Source organism: Euprymna scolopes, chromosome 14 (assembly GCF_053919585.1).
Source record: "Euprymna scolopes isolate OS-2025 chromosome 14, ASM5391958v1, whole genome shotgun sequence".
Lineage (NCBI taxonomy): Eukaryota > Metazoa > Mollusca > Cephalopoda > Sepiida > Sepiolidae > Euprymna > Euprymna scolopes.
Window position 1 is genome coordinate 25,077,510 of NC_136495.1, and position 9,066 is coordinate 25,086,575.

General features: G+C 37.1%; 1 pseudogene; it reads right to left on the reverse strand.

Annotated features, from left to right (window-relative positions):
- Window positions 1–7,843: 7,843 nt before the first annotated feature.
- Window positions 7,844–8,066, reverse strand: LOC145293538 (U2 spliceosomal RNA; annotated as a pseudogene).
- Window positions 8,067–9,066: the final 1,000 nt, after the last annotated feature.

Genomic DNA, 9,066 nt, shown 5'->3' on the forward strand with positions numbered 1-9,066 from the left:
AAGCAGCAATATGCAGACTGATACTCATTGTCCTTTGTGGAACCCATTTGCTTAGTTTGTACATCTTTCCTAGGCAGTGCAAGTGAAATCTATTTCATCGAAAGTGTTGAACTGTCTTACAAGTTCATCATGCATTAGATTACGGTTCTTTTCAATGGTCAACCCCAAGTTTTGAAACCAACACCTTACAATACCTTCATTCACAGCACTATCATCAAATGTTTGACATATGTGATGACTTGATGCAGCTGCTGATAAATCCATTTTCAAGTCGTAAAACAAACAACCCTGAATGAAATCTCTAGACACTTCCATCCTCCTCACAATTGTCCAGCTTATAACTGACGAGCCAGGGTGCCCGGCGTCGCCTGGGTGTTTGGAGGTGTGTGTTGAGCAAAAAAAAAAAAAGTGGTAGTAGGCAGGCAAGCTCGAACCCGTACCACGAAGGAGGAAAAGAAAGTGAAAAAAAAAAACATGACGTCTTTGCTGTTGCGCCCATCGCCAAACCGGAAGTGGCGAATGTTTAAATTAAGGCTAGTCAATCGAAAAGAGGGGGATGACTTTCGAAAATATCGGTGAAAAAAGTGACCCCTTCCTGTAGAAAAGTGTCCAGTTGAGGGTAGAGAAATTAATGTTTTTAGCCAATTTTTCGATATTTGTCGTCCGAAGGGTCGAGCTTCAAAACAATACCAATCTTGTGAAAATCCGTGCATCTGCCGAAAGTTTTAGACATACATACATACATACATACATACATACATACATACATACATATATTTAAACAGACAAGTGAGATTTATATTATAGATGGCCGGGTATGGTGCATATGTTTTTTATAACATTCGATGTTCCTACTTCCGGCTGTCTGAATTTCATATATATTTCAACTTCATTCAATGGCTAATCAAAACACGTACAGAACTATTTTGGTTACCAAGTATATATCTAATATATAAATATATTTTCAAATTCTATCTTTTTCAAAACTAAAAGTCACAGAGTGGCGCTAGGGACCTCAAACGATTGGATTTTTTATGGACCATTCTTTTATGGGTTTTTAGCCGGTTAAAACAGTTTTTATGGGGTCAGAAAGGGGTAAAAATTGAGAAAATCATAATACACTTTGTACATTATTCTTAGTTTATTTTTAATTTTTAATTTTGAATCAGTTCATATGCATGTCACGTTGATAAAGTGGTAACGTCACCAGCTTCGAATGCTACAGTTTCGGTTTCGATTCTAGCTGATGGCATCCAAATACTATTTTTTTTTTTTGCTTTTGAAATTACTGCTCTATAATAATATATACAAAATCCGGAAAAATTAAAATATTATATTTAAGTGCATATTACAGCGGGGCAAAGCTGGACGACTCCCTTCCCACTAGTATATATATAATGTACATATTTAAGTTAAGCAGCCAAATTCCAATGTAATGTTCAATGGATATTAGACGTTATGAAAAAAAAAAACATGGCTGTCATCGCATTGCATGAGGACCGTTAATAATCACTCAAAAATAGAAAAAACAAAATACTCATAGAAACTCGTCCAATAAATGTCATCAATTATAGGAAAATGTAATATTCTACTAGTAATGTGTTTAATTTTTTATTTTTGAGCGATTATCAAGGGTACTCGTGCACTGCTTATGACAGCCATGTTTTTTTTTGTTCTAACTGAACAGAGTGGTTACTCTGTTTCTTCTGAATAAAAATAACGCTTTAAAATAAGTTAAAACACAAATAAACCGATCCATGTAGGTAAAAGAGTAAGTTATCGTTTTTGTTGTATGTTTGTTTTATGACCCATTTGTTATTCTGTAAACTATTTTGTATTTGTGTGTGGCAAGATATATTTTTATAGATAAAAATTTTTTTTTTTACTATTTGGTCACGATTATAAAGGCGAAGAGCTACTTGAGGATAATGAGATAGAATGATTGTTCCTATTTACTATGCCTCCCCATGGGACAGAGTTAGACATCAGGGTCGTTTTTTAATGTGGAGAAAAGGAACAAAAATAAAAAAAAAATTTTTTTTTTTATTACATTTTCACCCCAAACAAGGCACATTGCCACTTTGGTGTAGGGGGCTACTATCAGGGTCAGCAACTACTGGGGCACTATGTAGGGGTTTGGGCAGCAAGATGTCGGTTCACGTTGCACTTGAACTTCTGCATGTCAGTACAGTTAGGGAAGCAGAATCCTGGAATAGAATTCCAGAGTCTAGCGGTTCTGGGGAAGAAACTACTGGAGTAGAAAGATCTTTTACATCTAGGGATCTCTACTGTGTGGGGGTGGGATTTAGCTGCCTGTCGGGTTTGTCGAGGGTGTCTACGTCGTGGGGACACAAGTGTCTGCAGTTCGTCAGAGCATTCACCATTAAAATACTTGTAGAACAAGCAGAGGGATGCAACGTTTCGTCGATGGGACAGAGGCTGAAGCTTAGATGCCAGTTCAGGGCCTATCAGATTGCCGACTCTTTTTTGAACCTTGTCTAGGAGCGAGAGACTAGTAGTAGACGCACCAGCCCAGATGTGACAACAATACTCCATACATGGACGAATGGTGGCCTCATAGAGATACAGGATACTTTCAGGTGTCAGTAGTTTTCTAGCACGGTAGAGAGAGCCTACCTTTTTTGCAGCGGCCCTGGCAATGTTTTCAATATAATTGTCCCAGCTCATGTTTCCTGTGAACGTGAGGCCAAGCAGTTTGAAAGATGTACTCTCAGACAGGGAGTCACTGGCCATTGCTATTGGTGGCAGAGAAGTTTTCTTGTAATTATTGACGGAAACCAGTTTAGTCTTGGCAGCATTGAATGTGACCATCTATTTATGTCCCCATTCCACTACAGATTGGAGGTCATCCTCTAGTGTTTTTGCCATTTCTTTAGATATGTGTTCATTTGTTTTCCTGTCATGCCTGCTATAGAGTGTAGTGTCATCAGTATATATACCCATCTCAGAGGCAGTTTTGTCGGGGAGGTCATTAATAAATATCAGGAACAATAGAGGTCCAAGAATAGACCCCTGAGGCACTCCCACATTTATATCACACTGTTTAGATGTTCGACCATCGAGGACAACCTGGATTTTTCTCTTATCTAAGAAGGATTTAATTATGCTAAGTATTCTACCAGTGATACCGTATGATTTAATTTTCCTGAGGAGACCCTTGTGCCATACCCTGTCAAAAGCCTTAGATATATCTAGAGCTACCGCTCTGCACTCCCCCACTTTGTCCAGTGAATGGTATATACGTTCAGAGATTACAGTGAGGATGTCAGCTGTGAAACTGGCTTGTCTAAATCCATATTGTTTGTCAGTCAGAAGTTTAGCATCTGTAAGGTGCCGGACTAGAGCATGGTTAATTATGGTCTCAAATATTTTGGCGAAAAGTGGGAGGAGGCTAATGGGGCGATAATTTAATGGGTCAGTTCTTTCGCCAGAATTCTTGAATATTGGTACAACAGAAGCGGTTTTCCAACAGCCTGGAAAACATGATTCATTAAGGCATTTGTTATAGAGTTTGGAGAGAACTGGAGCTACTTTGGCTGAACACTTTTTTAATAGCACAGCTGGGATGAGATCAGGTCCACATGCTTTTGAAGTGTCAAGGTTTTTTATGATAGTATGTACCTGAGCAGGGGTGATTTTTAGATCGTCTAGCGTGGCGTCTGTCCGCAAAGGAAAGTCAGGCAGGGGGTGGTTGGAAGGGTCCAGTGTGGAGTTCGAGGCAAACCGGCTGGCAAGCATATTAGCCTTGTCGGTTGCTGAGCAAACAACCTCGTGATTGTTGGGACTAGAATTTGGGGCGATTTCTACCATTATCACTGCATGGTCAGCGTTCCCGAGTGGGCTGTCAGCATTTGTTGTACAATCCTCGGGAACTGTAGTTAGAAACAGATCTAGAAGTGATGCTTGTTGTTCTTGCTGGTCAGGGATCGGGTTGGAAACGTAACTATTTGTGATAGGGAGTGAGATATAGCAAAACTATGTGTTGTGCTGCCCGCTGCATCTGTGTGAGTAGAGAATCCAAGCCAGTTTTTGTGGTGAACATTAAAGTCACCAAATACATGGACTTGGACGCTAGTGTCGAGGGAGAGTGCTGTGTCTATACTGTCAGAGACTTTGTTTATTATGGTGCAGTCCTGGGTCGAGGGAGAGCGGTAGAGAAAATAAAAGTAGCTAATGTTGTATTGTATGTTTAGTCTAAAGCACATAAAGGCTTGATCGTCCGTTTCTAGGTTTGTTTCTCTAGTCAGGGGAGGGTGTTACGAATGTAGACTCCAAGTCTGTGCATATGTCTGTCAGAGTCCTTACAGCAGAGTGGGAGATAGCCAGGCATGTTAAAGTAGTTAGAGAGTATGGAGGAGTGTAGGTTAGTCTCGATAGTGCTAAGATATCCGGGGTATTTGTTAGGAGAAATGCTTCAACATCAGCTAAGTTAGTTCTAAGCCCACAGATGTTAGTGAATGCAAGCCTCAAGGGAGGAGGCAAGTTGAATTTGTTTGTCCCTAGGCCTAGTTTGTGCTTATTTTTTTATTGTAGTGTCATCATGTTTTTAAAGAGTTTCAGTTAGGTGAGGGGGAGCTGAACAAGAGGTTATGCAGGATATCAGACATGCAACACAATCAGACCATTGGCTGACCTTTCTTCAACTAGGACTGTGGCCTCGGGAAAGCCCATCGGGAATGAGTGCAGGGTCCCTTTCCATACGCGACATGGCACTACAAACAACCCGATATTATACAACTGTTGATGGAGCAGCCGCTCTAAGCGCTACCAAAGAGTTAGGGCACCTGTACTACCAGTCGGAAACAGCAGCCAGGAACTGTCAATCCGGTACCCTCAGCCCATCAGAAGAAGATCACCCCAATCTAATTGCAAAGGCATGCGTGGTACTCAAGCACTCTCAAGTGCCCAGTTATGAGGGGTGGGATGTGTCAGGAGTGGGGGAACAGTATTCAATGCCCTAGACAAGAAACAAGATCTACCACTAAGTGTTTTGTCGATTCACCTGTGATAGTGTCTCTGCGCCTGACTAATAGGCAAAGAAGGAGTATGGAAGCCGGCGATAGACAGAGCCTATCTACTCCTTAAGCAATTTAGGTTTGCAGACCTGTAATTTGTTTGAGTCACCAGCTCTAGGAAGGTTGTCGTCCAAGACTGGAGAGGCCTCCCTCCCCTTTGGTTTAGTTTCAGAGTTTTCCTTCTCCTAGACGGGTGATGTGGGAAGATCTACTGGGTCCATCAGCCCTGAGAGGGTTTGATCCGTGCCTGGGTCCTACTCCAGGTATTTCTGCGACCCCGCGTGGTTAGTTAATGTTACAGGGTTAGCTTGTAAAGGTTATATATCTAATGAATAGTTACACTCCTCAAAGTGATTTAGGGGCATGCAGTGGAAGCGGTTTTGTGGGGAGGCTTGTTAGAAAAGCGTTAGTGCGGATTAGGACTTTAACCTTAGGTTTTTTCATTTTATTTTATTTTTTTTAACTTTATGTTAGTTTGGGTTCAGGATAACGTTATAGTTTGAGTAGGTATTAGGAATTGAGCTAAGAAATTTTGCCCAGTCACTGTATATTTAGGTTTACGGAGGTTAGGGTGTAGGTGCAGTACACTCAGGGTGTAACTGGAGGTACATTTTAGGTTATGGTGTATTTCGTATGTATAATTAAGTAATATATATTTGGGCGAGTTTTCAGTAGATGCAAATAGGAGTTGTCAGTGTTTCCACTACTCAGGGGGAGATAGTTTCAGTTTTCATTTAAGAGTCATAGAGAGTTTTGCATGGCAGGGAGTATCGGCTTGGTTTAGTATTGTTTGTTGCAGAACCATCTAGGAAGAGGCAATTGCTATGTAATGAAGATCGCTTTGCATCCGAATGCATACTTTGGCTGGTAAGTACCTAAATGGATAGGAATGAACTCTAATGTATGTCAGGGGTAGAAATGTTTAGTGAAGACCGTTAGGCGGTTAGTATGTGAAAGTTAGGAACTTGAGGTTAAGGATTCCACTACTAAGGCGTATGTATAATGTAGGGTTTTAGTGGCAGCTAGAGGGAGGGCAGATTGTTAGCTTTCAAGGGTCAGGGTTATTTACTTACAGAATACAGTAAAGTTTCATTTGGATTTAGAGTTTACAGTATTGTTTTAGTTTGGGAGAAAAGAATAAAATCTACCTTTCTTTTCCCCTATTTTGCATGCAGGTTAGACATAGGCAGTCGGCTTGGAGTTAAAGAGAAACAATTATTTCGTCGTGATTCGGAATTCATATTTTTAGGCAGTCATTAAGGTTGGGTTGGGGATAAGACAACGTATCTATTCAGAAAAAAGTCCTAGTGCCGCAGCTAACATCACTGTAGATTTCAGTTACAATTATAGTAACAGTTAATTACAAGCTATATCCAGTGGTTAGGTAGAGATATCAACGAGGCCTCTTTATTAATACAAGCGAGCAAAGGGTAATTGTAGATATTAAGTATATTACTTAAATAAAGTTCTCCTCACTTCTATGGTAGAAAATAAATCCACGTTTGTGCTAAATTCGGAACATTTATTCGGCCTGATGCAATTTATTCTCTAGCCTTAGTACAGAGCATGGAAATTATTTTAGCTGGAAGAGAACATGATTGAGTTTTGCTTGGGGGGGGGGTAATTTAAAAAGCTAACCAGAGTAAAGACAAATGCATATATAAATTAAAATAAAATTTAAAAAGCTAACCAGAGAAAAGACACATGCATATATAAATTAAAATAAAATTTAAAAAGCTAACCAGAGAAAAGACACATGCATATATAAATTAAAATAAAATTTAAAAAGCTAACCAGAGTAAAGACAAATGCATATATAAATTAAAATAAAATTTAAAAAGCTAACCAGAGAAAAGACAAATGCATATATAAATTAAAATAAAATTTAAAAAGCTAACCAGAGAAAAGACACATGCATATATAAATTAAAATAAAATTTAAAAAGCTAACCAGAGAAAAGACACATGCATATATAAATTAAAATAAAATTTAAAAAGCTAACCAGAGAAAAGACACATGCATATATAAATTAAAATAAAATTTAAAAAGCTAACCAGAGAAAAGACACATGCATATATAAATTAAAATAAAATTTAAAAAGCTAACCAGAGAAAAGACAAATGCATATATAAATTAAAATAAAATTTAAAAAGCTAACCAGAGTAAAGACAAATGCATATATAAATTAAAATAAAATTTAAAAAGCTAACCAGAGAAAAGACACATGCATATATAAATTAAAATAAAATTTAAAAAGCTAACCAGAGAAAAGACAAATGCATATATAAATTAAAATAAAATTTAAAAAGCTAACCAGAGTAAAGACAAATGCATATATAAATTAAAATAAAATTTAAAAAGCTAACCAGAGTAAAGACAAATGCATATATAAATTAAAATAAAATTTAAAAAGCTAACCAGAGTAAAGACAAATGCATATATAAATTAAAATAAAATTTAAAAAGCTAACCAGAGTAAAGACAAATGCATATATAAATTAAAATAAAATTTAAAAAGCTAACCAGAGTAAAGACAAATGCATATATAAATTAAAATAAAATTTAAAAAGCTAACCAGAGTAAAGACAAATGCATATATAAATTAAAATAAAATTTAAAAAGCTAACCAGAGTAAAGACAAATGCATATATAAATTAAAATGCACATAATTACAAAAACAAATAAGAAATTTAAAAGAGAAGAAATGTCAGAGTTAGTATTTTTTTTAGGGCTAGGTTCATTTGGAAATAATACTTATCTTAAGCGCAGCGCCAACAGCACTTACAGTATCCCGAAGGCGAAGAGCTACTTGAGGATAATGAGATAGAATGATTGTTCCTATTTACTATGCCTCCCCACGGGACAGAGTTAGACACCAGGGTCGTTTTTTAATGTGGAGAAAAGGAACAAAAATAAAAATTGTCTCAGTCGTGAAGGATTTCTCCTCCACTGACAGAGAACAAGAAATTGAAGTGTAGATCTGAAGAACAGATACTACACTTTGATCTTGACCCGAAGGCCAAGATGGAATGATTGTTGGGCGAATGATAAGGAACACTATGGAAATTAATAAATTTTATCTTTTTTTTGGTGAGGGGGGGGGTCTGAGAAATGTGTGGTTTAGTGGCGCCCTTAAAATGCAATTTCATTCAGATTTCACAAAAATATTGATTTTGTTTTTATTCCTTTTTATTATTCCAACCATTGTCGATTATTGATCTGCATTCTTCTTTTGTCTGGATGTTATTTTTTTTTCTTTCTGTACCTTTGTGGATGCAACTGTTGTTCTATTTGATATGATTAGTGAATGCATCGTTGTATTCGTACAAGAAACATTTCAGTTACTCGTATGTAGGAAACCTTTTTTTTTACATACGCATTTCATTTGACCGTATTTATAGTCAGGCAAGAGGCAATACAAATATTTGTCGATTTCTTGTGTTATATATTAGAGATCATGTATCAATGGAATACTGAGTGCATGATAATAACCCAAATCTGCAAAACAGAATGATTCGCAGGAATGAATCAAGGATGGTTGACATGAATGTTAAAACAAGACGAGGAGTCAGATCGCTTGAACAAAGCAGAGGTATGAGTCAAGATGAATTGAAAGCCATGTTTAATTTCAGAACATGGGTAACTACTCTGTACAAGTCATGGAGATGAAGAGATTTTGGTGGGTAGCTGTTCTGTACAAGTCTCCGACTTTAAAATTTTGAGGCAAAGGGCAAAGATCTTTCTCGTGTCAACACTAAAAAAGTATGTGTGAGAATGCTAAAAGATTCAATATTTTTATGGAACAATTCTGGTTTTTGATTGGTTGCTAGCAGAACGTTGCTCCATTTGATTGGTCCGTTCCTACCGCCAGTGTCTATAAGTAGAATCTTGCAATCTTTTTAATCATACCCTTTTATTATATTAAGACTACTTTTTATATAATGGGAAAGTCCTTTCACTTTTGATGCTTAATTTTGTTCAAAAAAAAAAAAAAAATATATATATATATATATATATATATACAAGTTACA